At 43.3% G+C, this 13579-nt stretch overlaps 1 long non-coding RNA gene across 1 annotated transcript in view; it reads left to right on the top strand.

The window, feature by feature from the left end:
• The first annotated feature begins 3079 nt into the window (after positions 1-3079).
• The window catches only part of LOC113974583, a 36820-nt gene continuing 26320 nt past the window's right edge, over positions 3080-13579 (top strand). The window contains exon 1 of the long non-coding RNA XR_003536590.1: positions 3080-3191. This is a non-coding gene — a long non-coding RNA (uncharacterized LOC113974583). The remainder of the gene's footprint in view (positions 3192-13579) is intronic.

Consider the following 13579-nt stretch of genomic DNA (forward strand, 5'->3'; position numbering starts at 1 on the left):
TTTGCCAGAGTCTAATAGCTTTCGCTCATAGGTATTACAATAATAAACTGTGACTGAAAAAAGATAATAAATATAGGCCTGCACACCTTTAATACATGACTGAATTTTCTACGTTTACCAAGCTATTTTAAGTGTAAAACAGTACTATTCAGGTCTCTGAAGGACAGCAAGATTGGGCTAACCCAGCCTTCTGACTGATCCATCTGGATGTTAAAGGCTGCTGAGAGCTCATCACTGATGGGGTTACCAAAGGGCAGCTAAGCCACAAGGCGCATCCCTGCTCTTAGTCCATGGCAAAAGTGAGATGAGATGCTAACATCAACCTCTTCCCCTGTGGAAGTGTCTTAGGAAATGTTTTTCTCACATTTGAAACAGCTTATAAGTAGGAATCTGGCCAATTACCCTAGGTCAATCAGTGGCAGCTCATAAAGGCATTGCAAATTGCTATGTATCTGCTGTGACCAATGGATGTCTTACCCACATATCGGGAAGCTGGGCATGGCTTTTGCAGTAGAAATTTGTGGAGTATGGATATGAGTGATTCCAAATTTTTTGCCCTGCTCTGCTGCCGAGATTTGGCTGAATCCTTAGATATACTCCTTGTATAAGTACTAGATGTCATTGGTCCTTCAGCAACTCTTACCTCTTGTCCAGCTTGAGCTGTGGGGTTTTGGGGGCAGGTTTATCTTTGGCAAGACATTTGTACCACAATGACATGCCTGGGCTCTGCCCCTGGACTCGTGTCTGGCTGTGACAGAAATGCAAGCCTTTCAAGCAATAACAATGCCTGAACTTCTCGGATAAAACCTGCAGACACCAGAAAAGCACCAAGTTAGCCCAGCAGGTGAGACCTTAATTGAGAAACAGAAATTCAGCAAAAAAAACTAACCCAAGGCTTTGTTTTGAGATACACAGGAGAGGATGCTGGCACCAACATGCTTACACACTGATATTCAGCTCTTAAGAAAAAAGGCTGAGAAATAAGGACTTCCATGCAACATAAGGTAAAAAAAATCCAAATTAGCCAAGTCTATTTCTGTTAATTGTTATATTGAGGACTCTTCCACGGCCACAAGACATAGTGTATGGCATACAAGGAATTAGCTTCTATTACTGTTCTATCTGTGGCATGAGACTCCTACCATGGCAATCTTCATCTCTGGAGTCAGATGTTCTTCCCCAGGCAGGAGGAAGCCCACATGGGCTACCCACCAGAGTGCTCTTACTGCCAGCATTCAAAATCAGCACCAACAACTGCAGACTACTTATCCACCGCCATTAATCACTAAGGATTGAGAGCAAATATGTAAGGAGAATGTAATGAAACAGGTGCAAGTAAGTGGAAAGTGGGATAAAACACAACAGCACTTTGCCAAAGGTATATTTTGTGAAGCAAACCCAGTACCCTCTGTGAGCAGTGAGGTTCTTGAATAAGGAGAAGGCAGGAGATCCGCCATGACTAGACCTCAGTCAGCATTTGGTACATGATTTCATGGAAAGCTGTTACAGGAGTTGGTGAGGTGCTGCAGAGTGGGTAAGAAGTTGGCTAAAGGGAAATGCCAGAGAGGAAATGCTTCTCCACAGAAAGATATTCCAGAAAGATCAGGCATTATAACTATCTAAAGTTTAACAGGTTCATCCACACACCAAATCATGAGGTGTACTGGTGAAATTTCCTGATGGCAGGGCTGGGAGGGACAGCCAGGAGAAAGGTCAGGGTAGCCTGAAAAAGGGTTTGCCCGAACTTGAAGACTAGAACAATGACCAAAGTTCAAGCACCAAGCAACAAGATTATGTACTTTGGGAATAAACCATAAACACATTGGGTTTGAGGTGTGTAACTGTGACTTACTAGGTAGGACTGAGTGGCATATACTTGTCGGTCACCAAATGAACATCAATAGTGAGAGGACTCAAGGAAATGGCCTTAAGCGGAGACAGGGGAGATTCAGATTAGACATTAGAAAAAAAATTTTCAGTGTTATGGTGGTCAGGCTGGAATAGGTTGCCCAGGGAAGTGTTGGAGTCACCATCCCTGGAAATGTTCAAGGGGCATTTGCATCTGGCACTAGGTGATGTGGTTTAGTGATTTAGGGTTTGCAAGCGGTAGTGCTGGGTGGATGGTTGGACTTGATGATCTTGAAGACTCTTCCAACCTTGATGACTCCATGGTAGCCATGGGAAGGGCAGTGAGACCTCACGGTAGCGGCTTTCACCCCTGAGCTATTATTATTTCTACTGCTCACTGCTTGGGTACATAAGGGACTTTGTGTTCCTTACAACACAAAACTGACATAAGGGCGAATCAGACGAGGCTTTTGGCCGCGTAAGAAACAACCACTAAAGACAGACAGCGCTTCTCAGACTGCGCGGCTGCTCCGGTCTCTACCAACTCCTCTCTCCGGACCCCCAGAGGGGACGTCACTCTGCTTTTTCGCAAGCCCTTTTTGCCCTCGACTCCTCCCGCCTCCCCAGTCAAGTCTCGTCGGAGGCAGGCGAGGCAGGATGGAGCCTGCAGGCCTGGGTACCTGGGCCGCCCGTGCCGCTGTGGGACCCCGTGGGGCCGGGACGCGCTGCCCTCATGGAGCTCGAGGAGCCCCGGGCGACCCCGCGGCGCTGCCCCCGCCGCTGCCCCGCTCCACGCGCCGCGCGGGGGAGGCGGGCCCGCCCGCCGCTCCGCGTCCTATTGGCTCACCCGGGGCACCCTCCGCGCTCCGCGGCGCCTGATTGGCCGAGGCTGCCTCTCTGCCCCGAGCCGATTGGCAGACCGCGTCGAGATCCCGCCGGTGGGGGGCGGTGCTGGGCGGGGGTGGCCGCTCTGTCACCTGCGGCCGGGGCGGCCCCGCCGCGCTCCGCCGGCCCCGCCGGGGCGGCCGCGGCGCCGGCGGAACGGCCGGGGAGAGCCGGAGAGACAAAGAACATGGCGAGGGGAGGAGGAGCCTGCGTTGCCTCCTCCGCCGCGAAAGGCGCTTCGGGGGCGTACAATGCCCGGCGCGGGGCGGGCTCGCTTACCCCCGCCCCCTTTCCCCGCCCCTGTGGCTGGGCCGGCGGGGGGCTGGGCTGGGACGGGACGGTCTGGGCTGGGCTAGGCTAGGCTGGGCTGGAGGCGGACGTCGGGAGCGGGCCCACTGCCTGCCCCAAGTTTCGCCCGGAGTGGGAAAGTTGGGCGCGGCCCGGCGGGGCCCGGCCAGGTAAGGAGCGGGCGGGGGTCCGGGCCGCCTGCGGGCCGAGCCGGGCCGGGCCGGGTGCCCGCTCCGCCCGCAGCTCCCGGACCGTGCCCACGGGCGCCGGCCGGGGCCGCAGGTGCGGCGGGACGAGGCGGCCGTCCCCGGCGGGGGTCAGGCAGCCCCTGGGGCTGGGAACTTTTTAGGAACTTTGAAGGTTACCCGCCCTTGTCCCTATCTGGGCAGAACCGCCTCTGCCCGCGGCACCTGGCCCGAAAGGCAGCGGGGTGCCAGGGCCGGAGCGGGAACCTCCTGAAAAACTCATCCTAAAATCGCGTGGAGTTACAAGCCTACCTGTGGAGAGGTGCCGGGACCGCTGCCCTTATGGAAGTAAAACCCTGCAGCCCGTTTTCCTCTGGCGTCTGCACAGAGTGCGGCTCTCTGCTGGTTTTTCTCAACTCTCAAATGATTCTTTAGCTCTGGTCTTGAATAAATATTGTTCATGTCAGAATGATTATAGTACTGTTGTGAGGCCTTGGTCAGGATTTTAATCCTTTTAGTTTGTACTGAGATGGAGACCTTTTTTTTTTTTTTAGAATAATGATCTGATCATCCAGTTTGAGAGGTGATTTAAATGAATCTGTACTGAGTGTTCCGTTTTTTCAGCATTAATTTTAAGATGTCTTGAGCTAGTTAGCTGAAGTTTGAATTCCCAGAAATGTTTAGAAGTGAAGAGATAAATTGCTGGGCTGCCTAAAGTAATGATTAACATGTTCATAATTAATTCAGTTACAGTGCTGTCCCCCTCTTCCTCCTCCAGATTTATATCCAGGCAACTCAATTGCATATCAAAAGCCTCTTCTCATTTTCATATAGTAAATTATTAGACTTTCAAACTGTTCTTGCTCCTTTTCTTCTCCCTTTCCTCTCACCCTCAACAGCCGAAATGAAATTTTAGGGTAAGTGTCCCTGTGTACTTGGTTAGACACAAGTAATAAAGGTAGCTTAGCAATAGAAAAGCCAGGAGTGTAAATAGCCATTATTTTCTATCAATAGTTAATTAGTTATCATCTTTATATCTGCATGTGTAAGTATTGGATGGGTAAAATTTTAAGATGAAAGCGGCACAGTAGCTCTGGAAGGTACTGTTACACATCACCCCAACTTAAGAAGAATATCTCTTTAAAATGTGTTGACATTTAATTGACCTTTGAAAGTTCATTCTGTTAATCATACTCAAAGCACTAAAGCTATGGTTGACTGATCTGGTGTTCGTACATTCAGCCGTGCTCAGCATATAAATTCTGCAGCATAATTGCTACTTATTGAGCAAGAGTTTCTTTTCTTCTCCGAAAATGAGAAAGTTTTACTTCGCCTCCGGCTGGGTGCTACGGGTAGACCTTGTGAATCCAAATGCTTTTCTGCCATCAGTTGATGTGGCGGGTGCGGCCTCCAGCCAGGCAAGAAATTCCTTTGCTGAAACTGTGGTTTTTTCCTCCCTGAGGCCGCACATAAGGCAAGGTAACCTTGAGGGTTACTTCTGTATCTACTTCGAGTCAAAACACAATGGGGCACTTGGCTTTTTTTTTTTTGTTTTAAGCTCTTCTATACTCCAGCTGTTTGGATGGAGAAGGCAGAGTTTAAAAAGCTTGATTGCAGAAGATACATGCCCCCCCCAAAAATTTGGCTCTTAAAGTCAAATCTGATGCACCCATGTTAAAACATGTACTACCTGCTTTATGGCTGTTGTCCATAGCTTTGTTGTAACTAAAACTCAATACCAAGAATGGAAGCATTACGTGTGAACTCCCCATCAAAATATCTGGGTAAAGATTAATTTCTGCTATGTTCACTTTGTATAGGATAGGTTTCCTGCTGAAGTTAATGTAGTTGGCAATAGTTTTTGTGTGTTGAGATCTCTTGTGTCATATCTTGAATTTATAAGTCTGTCTTTTGCCTCACGAGAAATGAGGGAAATACTAAATGTTAAATGCAGTGTCTGTGATTCCTAATAGATCATTAGCTCTTTGCTGTTACCATTGAAAACTAATTAATAGCTCTTACTCTTAATTATAAATCTACTTATAAAGTTAGAGCCCTGGCAGTGCTGCTGTACTTTTCTAAGCTGTTTTCTCAATGCTGCTTTTGTATGGGAATCCCCTTCCCTGACCATGAAGTCAGATGTGATGTTCAAGCTGCGTGTGCAGCCAAGTAACTGCCCTAACACTGCATAGGGCTGGGAGCTGTTAAAGCCCAGGGAGGGAGAGGGTGTCCTCTGAGCAAGTATTTTCAGCAGGACTGAAAGCATGCAAGTGCTGTGAATACTAAAAAGTGATCCTGTGGTTGAGTTTTGTTTATTTTAGTACAATAGTTACAAGTGCCACATGTGATTCATTTCACTGATTCTTTAGAAAGCTGAGTGAAGATAATAGACCAGCAGCATGTCTGTACTTTCAGTACAGTTGACAGAAGGAGGAGGCAAAACATCCAAGGTAGCTTAAGGGCTGGAGTGTGCAGATGCTTGACCTGCAGCTGCCCTGATGCCTGTAGCCCAGAGTTGGCCCCTGCTTTGCCTGTATGACCTGCAGGGAAAGGCCATGCAAGGTGTCCTCTGGCTACCCCTCAGAGGAAAACGATCAGAGTGTCTCAGGGACCAGTAGGACATGTAGAGAGAGATCTGCTCTGCAGCTTAACTTTTATAGAGGCTTATGTCTTGAGTCTAGCTAGGTAAAGGTGTCAATCCATCTGTATTATTTGCAGTTACGAACATTGTCCCGGAATGAAATGCCTGAGCAGAGTCCCCTTTTCCAAAGGTTCTTCTTTAGGTCATATTGCTGATTTGGGAGAGTGATTCGAATATGGTGCCCTCCCGGGTGGCAGAAGCTCCGGGGCTGAGCCTCTCCTGTTGAAAGCACTGGACAAAACATGGATGGCATTACTACGCAGTCACAGGAATTCAACTGGAGTAATGAAAGCCGGGTTCTGGGTTGTGGCTGAGACAGGTCTAGAGAGCAATTTAAACCTGAATGCTTCTTGACCCAGTGTTTGTGTTGTACAAAAAGGTTTCTGGTGCAGCTGGTCGATTCACAAACTCCTTATTTCATTGGGATAAAGGACAGATCTGGAAGTTGCACTTCCAGAGGCATGTTCTTGCGTTTCAGCAGTTGAGGAGCGAGAGGGCAAGCAGGGAATTTGAGAACTGTGTGGTGGTTTGGTGCTGGTTCAAGCAGTGTTATGAAGGCTTCAGTGTTGGCACAAGTACCCGCTGGCAGAAAGTCGTGTGCTCGGAGGGTAGTAGCAGCCAAGCACGGATGTTTGAAGTTTTAATAATATCTAAAACTTTATCAGGCACCTAAACCCTTGAGGGTTAAGAGGGAGAGTCTTACGAAACTGATGGTTGATGTTCTTTGTATCTGCACTCTGAGGAGGATAATGTGAAGTTATTCACTGAAAACTATGGCATTGCATGAAAGGAATGTAACACCGGGCCATAAATTAACAGGAACAGGAAAAGCTCATTCTGAACTCTGGTTTATTAATTCAACCATTTACATATATAACCCTTCACACCAAAAACAGGTACTGTATAATTGTACCTTTTATAACAACAGAACCTACCACAGCAAATAGATTTTTGCACAGGAAAGTTTTCCCTTCTCTTTTAAATTCAGGTGTGTAGAAAATAATTATTCTCTAAGACTGCTTTTGCCTGTAACACTTCATGTTGAAGTAAAACACATTGATAATGTGGTCTTGATCAGTGTTAGATCCGCAGATGCCTTTCCTCTGTAATCATTTAAAATTTTAGAAGCATGTGCTGGGAGTGCAAGTGTAGACAGGTTTAGTTGTGTTTTAACATACTTGCCGGTCAAGGTGAGCCCAAGCCATCCTAATGTGACATGCCTGACATAATCCCCAGGGAATTAGTTGTTAAGACATTTGAGAAATAAAATCAGGTTTTGCTTCAGTGTTTTTCTTCAGTGACACATGTTCTAAATAAAAGCTTTTGCAGCAAGTTGATTATAAACTTTCTATGAATCTAAGCAACTGAGAGCTGTTATTGGAGCTGTCAAGAGATGTTCTAATAGCTCTAATTTTTAGCTGACTACAAAAGCTATATTTATCCACCAGGGATTTTCCTTGCTAATAACCATCAAAAAAAGGTTTTTTTGGTAGGAAGCCGTTTTATAGGTGTCCTCCTGCTTCCTTATCTGTTTCTTTTCTTTAACCTCTGGGCAGTTATTTCTGCTGTCAGAAGCAAAATGCGGTTACACGACCTGTTTGCATCTGTGGAAGGCTGTGTGGGTGCAGCACTTAGAGTAACTCTTTTGTTACTTAAACTGGAAATTTTGGGGTAACGGTGTGGAAGGAGGATAATTTTAAGTTGCCGATGCCTGAAGTTAACAGTAGGGTTTCTTCTCAGTTTGTGCCTTCTTCCTACCTCTCATTTCTCACATGCGGCTCTATTTTAGCTGTTCCAGTGGGGCTCACTCTGCCTTTTCCTCTTACAGAACTTTCTAGTGTGTGCTTTCTTTGCCATGTCAGTGTTGATTACTGTGTTTTTTGAGCACTTTGGAGCTTCCACAGTGTCTTAACATTTATGCATTTATGCTGGTAAGCCCTCTCTCCCCTTGCTTCACTGCTCAGTCTAATGCTTTCTCCTCACTTTGTAGGACTGAATTGTTCCTCTCTTTTAACTTGATGGATTTTTTTTTTTCCATGTGCTTGTTAGTCTCTCACAGCTTCTACTACTGGAAAGTTGGGAGGAAAGACCTTTTCAAGGTGATGAGGATACAGGTTAACATTAACAAGATTCAGGTTCGTGGCCCTGTCAGTATGATGTCAGCATTTTGTCCGATAGGTCGGTGTTTAACTACAAACTGTGGGAACAAGCAAGTGTTTAGCTACTTTGAGGCTGATGTTCAGTCTCATTCTGTTCCCACATTCCATAAGCCTGGTCACACCCAGGGAAAGGGGAGACTGTTGGAAATAAGTGAAGAATGGGACTTGAGTAGATGTATTGCCGTAGTCTGTATGTGTGCAAAGGTTAATGCATTTGCTGTATATGAACTCTAGTTTCATTCTTTAAATGTTGCTGCCATGTTTTACTTTTGTAGTGCTGTGAATAAATAAGCATTTTCTAAATTAATTTAGCACACAGTGTTGTTAATGAAGTTGCTTTCTAGACACTTTTAGTGGATGTTTTGCTTAACGTAGTACCCAGAAGTTCTCTTGCATCTAGCACTAATTTATGGTTATGTTCAAGTACCTTTAGGACAAGAGTAATCAATGCATGTGTAAGCTGAAGCCATGCAGACTCTTCTGCAACATTTGGGGTTTGTTCACTTTGGAGCACATTAAGTGAAAACAGTGTTGTGGCCAGAGGTTGTATTTGTTTTGATCTACTGGAAATGAAGGACAAGCATTATGATTGTGCTAATTATTTTGAGAGTCTTTATGGTCCAGTTGTGTGTTTGAGCTCTGTACAAGGGAAGGAGTGATGGGAGAGAAAAATGACCTTCCCTGTATTTACAGGGGAGTTGGGATGGGTGCCGTGTCATGGCTATGGGCAAGCAGAACTGACTCCTCAATTAATTACCTGACCCTGAAATCAGAAATATGAGGGTAAACGTGTAGCATGTGAGGTGTGAGTCCCTGGACCAACAAAAGGATCAGAGTTCAAGTGTGTGCTTTTCCCAAGAGTACAGCAAGGTATAAAATATGTTCTCCAGAGAACATATTTTCAGCACAAATTACATGTCCTGAATAATGGACATAAGAAATGTGAGTTAGGAGACAGTTTGCAAAATACAAGATGAAAGCATTCTAAAAATTCTAGGAGGATGTTGGGGCAGAGTTTTGTGTTCAAAGATGGTTCTGGTCAGCCCAAACATGTTTGCTCCTGTGTACAGGGATCTCTGATATGTGCCATGCCTGTAGTGTGTCCCCTGTGCCAGAGGCTTGTTACCACTGCAGCTGTGTTTTGCCTTCCTTTTGAATATGGACAATACAGCTGAATGAGTTGTGTGCTATAGGTAGTTTGATCATGCTGTCAAATTTAAATAAATGTTCTTTGCTAAGCTTGGGATCTGTAATGTTGTGCTCTCGAGTAATGCTGCTCCCAAATAGCCATGAGAAGAAATTATTGCCATTGGGGACATTGCCATTTGCTGGTTCAATCAATATATGCTCTTTATGCTTGTTTTGACCCAGTACATGGTCTTTGTACTTACCTGAAATAGGAAGCCATGAAGTCAAGCGTTCTGTGGTGGCAGCTGGCACAGCAATGCGTACTTAGACGTGGCTTCAGGCTGGTTGCTGCTCCACTCATGGCGCTCAGTTCTGCCAGCAAGGAGAGCAATGCTCTGCACTCTCTGAGCATCATCCATTTCTGCCACCTGATAGGAGAGGACAGTTGAACCTGTTGCATCTTCCTTTCTGGCCGCTAAAGGTTTGTGGGATTCATAGCGATGCCGTCATGGCACTGAAATAGAGAGCAGAAAACAACGCTGTACTGTTTGCTGATTCTGTAGCGAGCGTAAGTAGTGCTGATATCCCTCTTAGCCTTCACTTGTTGCTGCAGGTCGTTGATTGATGGAGAAGATGTGTTTATCAAAAGCATCCTTGTTTCATGTGGTCACATGCAGAGCGGGTTCAAGTACCTTCCAAAGGTGTCAGGAGTGCAAATTGATAAATAATAAACTTTGAGTATATACATTTGAGTTAATAAGTCCTACATCCTGCACTTCTCTTGGTTTTGTTGTGTGCTCATAACTAAGATTTCAGAACTGTCGTGTGAGTGTTGTCCTGCTACTTTTGACTGGTATACTGTAGTTCCCCTTGTGTTCTTTCTATGCTCTTCTCAATCTCTATTTCTGTATTTCTTTGGTTTCCTCCTAATAATCTAGTTCTGTCTTGTGCGTCTGCCCATCCATCTGCAAAGGACTTCTGTATGTCCCTTTTTGTCTAGAATGATTGCATGAATAAATTCCTTCTCCATCTTAAAGGCATAACTAAGAGGACTCTGTGGGGATTTTGCTTTTTTGAAGTGATGCTCAATCTCAAATTTATTGTATGGTTGGTTTTGGTTGTGTAGTCTGTGTGTTTCTTAACATAATAAATAAGAGAAGTTGTTATACCTATCTCTGGGAAATTTAACTACTTCAGTATACGTTCTGAATACTTAATGCTGCCTTAGCAGTTAACCTGTATCTCTTCTAATTGAGAGACAGCTGCATTCAGGAGTAATGTGTCACTTTAAACACATTCTGAGTTTTAAATGACTGCAGCAGAAAAAGGCATAGTTTTAATAATGGTTGTTAAAAGCTATCTGACTTCTTGCAATTAGAACTATGTGATCTGAGCTGCTGAACTTCTGGAATTACAATAACTTCTGTTCATGTATGTGATACGAATTCCTGGAAATCTAAGGAGCAGTCTTTGGCAGAGGAAGAATGTAATTCTCCCCAGAGGTGTGGGTATCTCTCATGCAGGAGATTGAAGTAGGATCAGCTGGTATCCAAGAAGTAAGTTCTTGGGCTTTTTTCTACAGATATATTGCTAGTGAGGTACACCTTAGTAGTCATTCACTTGGATAGATTAAAAGCTGATTAAAATTCTTAATGATTAGACATTGAATTTTGGGAAGAGGCTCAGGAAAACACACTACATGTTGTTCCTGATTTTACCAATAGTTTTGACATCTCGTTCCCAAATATTTGGATATTTTGTATCTCATTTTGGTGCGTAGTTTCAACTGCCTGTCTGTAACTGCCCTTCTTAGCGCTGGGAGAGCCTCCTGCTTCAGGCATTTTAGAGTGAGTTCAAATGCAGTTGGGAGAATCAGATTCCTCTGCAACAGTTGGAGATACTCATGCTGTATCATAATAGCTGTGAACTTGAGTTCATATAAGTAATGTGTGCTTAATCTTCCTGTGCTGCCAGTGACAGCAAGAGGAGGAGTAATTTTTCCCATATTTAATGGTCTTAAAGTTTTTGACAAGCAAAAAAGAAAATGTAGACTACAAAGCTAGTTAGGAAATAGTTTCCACAGGTTGTTTTTTTCAAATTCTATGCAACTTTGAATTTGCATTTTTATCTGTTGGTATTCCAGAGTTAATCTGATATGGTTAAAAACTAATTTACTTGTCTGAGTTTCTATATCACCTCATCTATATTTATATGGAAGATAACAGAAAATGTAGAGGCCGTGGTTTTGAATTCTAGGAACACTTGGAAAGTTTTGGCTGAGTTGCTTTTTTTGTTAGTTTGTTTTTGTTGTTTTTTCTTTGTCACCAATAATCCATTCATCTGGCTTGGAAATTTCAGAAGAGTGAGAGAAAAACAGTTGAAAGCTTTTTTTTTTTAACTGGAGAAGGCTTAAGTGCTACCAGTTCACCCCTTGCTCCTTCTGTGACATGAACTGTAAATTCATGAAGACATTGAAAAGTTAGACTGTTGTTCCTTTTGTCTTACCTTTATTTGTTCACAACCTTACCAAGATGAACATGTCCAAGACTATTCAAGTCTTGGACACTTTATTCTTATAGAGGTGTTACGGAAGACTTTACAAATTAAAAATCAGTGTAATAAAGATAACTGATGGAATTCTCTTGCATAACAGTCCCTACTATGTGATAAAGTGCCACAGTTTTAGATTGACCTTGCTTTGACTTTCATACAGATATAATCTGTTTGATGTGTTTTAAAAGTGGAAAGGAAGCCATACATGGAGTAGAATTGCATATTGTTGCTGATATAATGTCCTTCATCTAATTAATTAAAAGTATTAGGATTTTATAGGCTCCCTACTTTGTCCCCCTTAAAATTGTGGATATTAGCCCAGTACATTTACAAATAAAACGCTAATTTCAGTTTCATGACTAGGTGTAATTAAGGTGAAATATTTTCATTTTGCAATCAGTGCTTTGCATTTGAGGATTTTTTTGTTGGCCTTTTCTGTTACAGTGTGTACATATTGTTTTACAAGATAAGTGTTTTTCTTAGCTGGCTTATGCTAAATAATATAGAACTTGCCAAAATAGGAACTCTTTTTCTTTTTTTTTCAAAAGTATTGTTATAGTAAATGTATTTTCCTGCCATCCTGTTCAGTGTCCAGTACCTCCTTGTATTGTGAAACTTTGTGAAAGTTGGGGACCTTGCTGAGAGTTTCATAGCTTGTCATGGTAGCTCTCCTAAGGAGAGGGTGAGTGGATCCTGTGGCTCTGGTGTGGTATATAGATGCCAAGTGCCAGGAATTTCTGGAATGGAGAGTTGTGCAGCACTGATAAAGTTTGCTTTGTTTCCTTAGTGACTTGACCCATTGAGAAAATGTGATTCCCTAGGAAGCTTTAATAGCTCAAAGTTGGTATTGAATAAAGGGAAAGGCCTCAACGTAATTCTGCATGTTTTCACCTGCTGCCTGAAAGATTAACTTTCTTAACCTTAGTATAGAAAATATAATCCTGAGTTTTGAAAGTGATTTATAGATATCCTTCACACTTATCAGTTTGAATAAATGCACCACAGGCTTCTGAATCCCAGCTACAGTCTTTTCATAATCTACTCATCTTACAGTGTGGTAATTTCATTTGGGGGCAAGAAAGTTTCAAGGAAAAACACCTTCTAATTAGAGTGATATAATCACTCTGCTGGCCTGCTGCGGTTTCATATGACTTCAGAAAAATAGTTGAGTGATTAATCTTTAATTTTCCCCATCATTAACTTAAGAAGGAAATGGGAGATGGAATGGAAAACAAACAGCAGAACTGTACAACCAAGATGTTGTTATGCCAAATCTTTCTGGCTTTTTCCTTTGGTGAGAAGTGCTATTCTGTCAGCTACATGAAGTGTAGCAGCAAATGGTTAGCTCAGAGAATTTGTAGAATCCTAGCAGGTTTGAACTTTACTGGAGCCTTTGCAGAGCTTGCTACGCAACTTCTTGCCTCTTCCTCATAGTCCTCAGTGGCCTGGGTGGTGGGTTTTTTTCCATGGTTTTATTTTGAAGCAAATGCTGCATAAACTAACTTCTAATATCATATAATTCCCTTGCACCCACTTTTTTGTGGGGCAGAAGCCATCCCAGACATTGTAGTGAAATACCCTTAGGAAGGATTTGATTCTATTTTCATGCCAGTCAGTTACTATCTTTAGTTTCTGTGCTGATAAGTGAATTTTATTGTAGAGTAATGCAGTTTTTGTATGAATGTGACAGGATTGGTCAAGTCTCTTGGAGAACAAAACAAACGCAACAGTGGAAGCAAGTTGCCCTTTTTATATGCTGTTATTTAATTCTTACTGGATCTAAAATAATCAACATAATTCTAGAAGTGTAATGCTTGAACAGAAAATATGCCTGGCTGTTTGCAAATGTTCCTCTATTGTACTTTATTTCATTAAGTAAATACTTACGAAAA

The sequence above is a fragment of the Neopelma chrysocephalum genome, unplaced genomic scaffold (genome assembly GCF_003984885.1).
Source record: "Neopelma chrysocephalum unplaced genomic scaffold, ASM398488v2 Primary Assembly neopelma1_23b, whole genome shotgun sequence".
Lineage (NCBI taxonomy): Eukaryota > Metazoa > Chordata > Aves > Passeriformes > Pipridae > Neopelma > Neopelma chrysocephalum.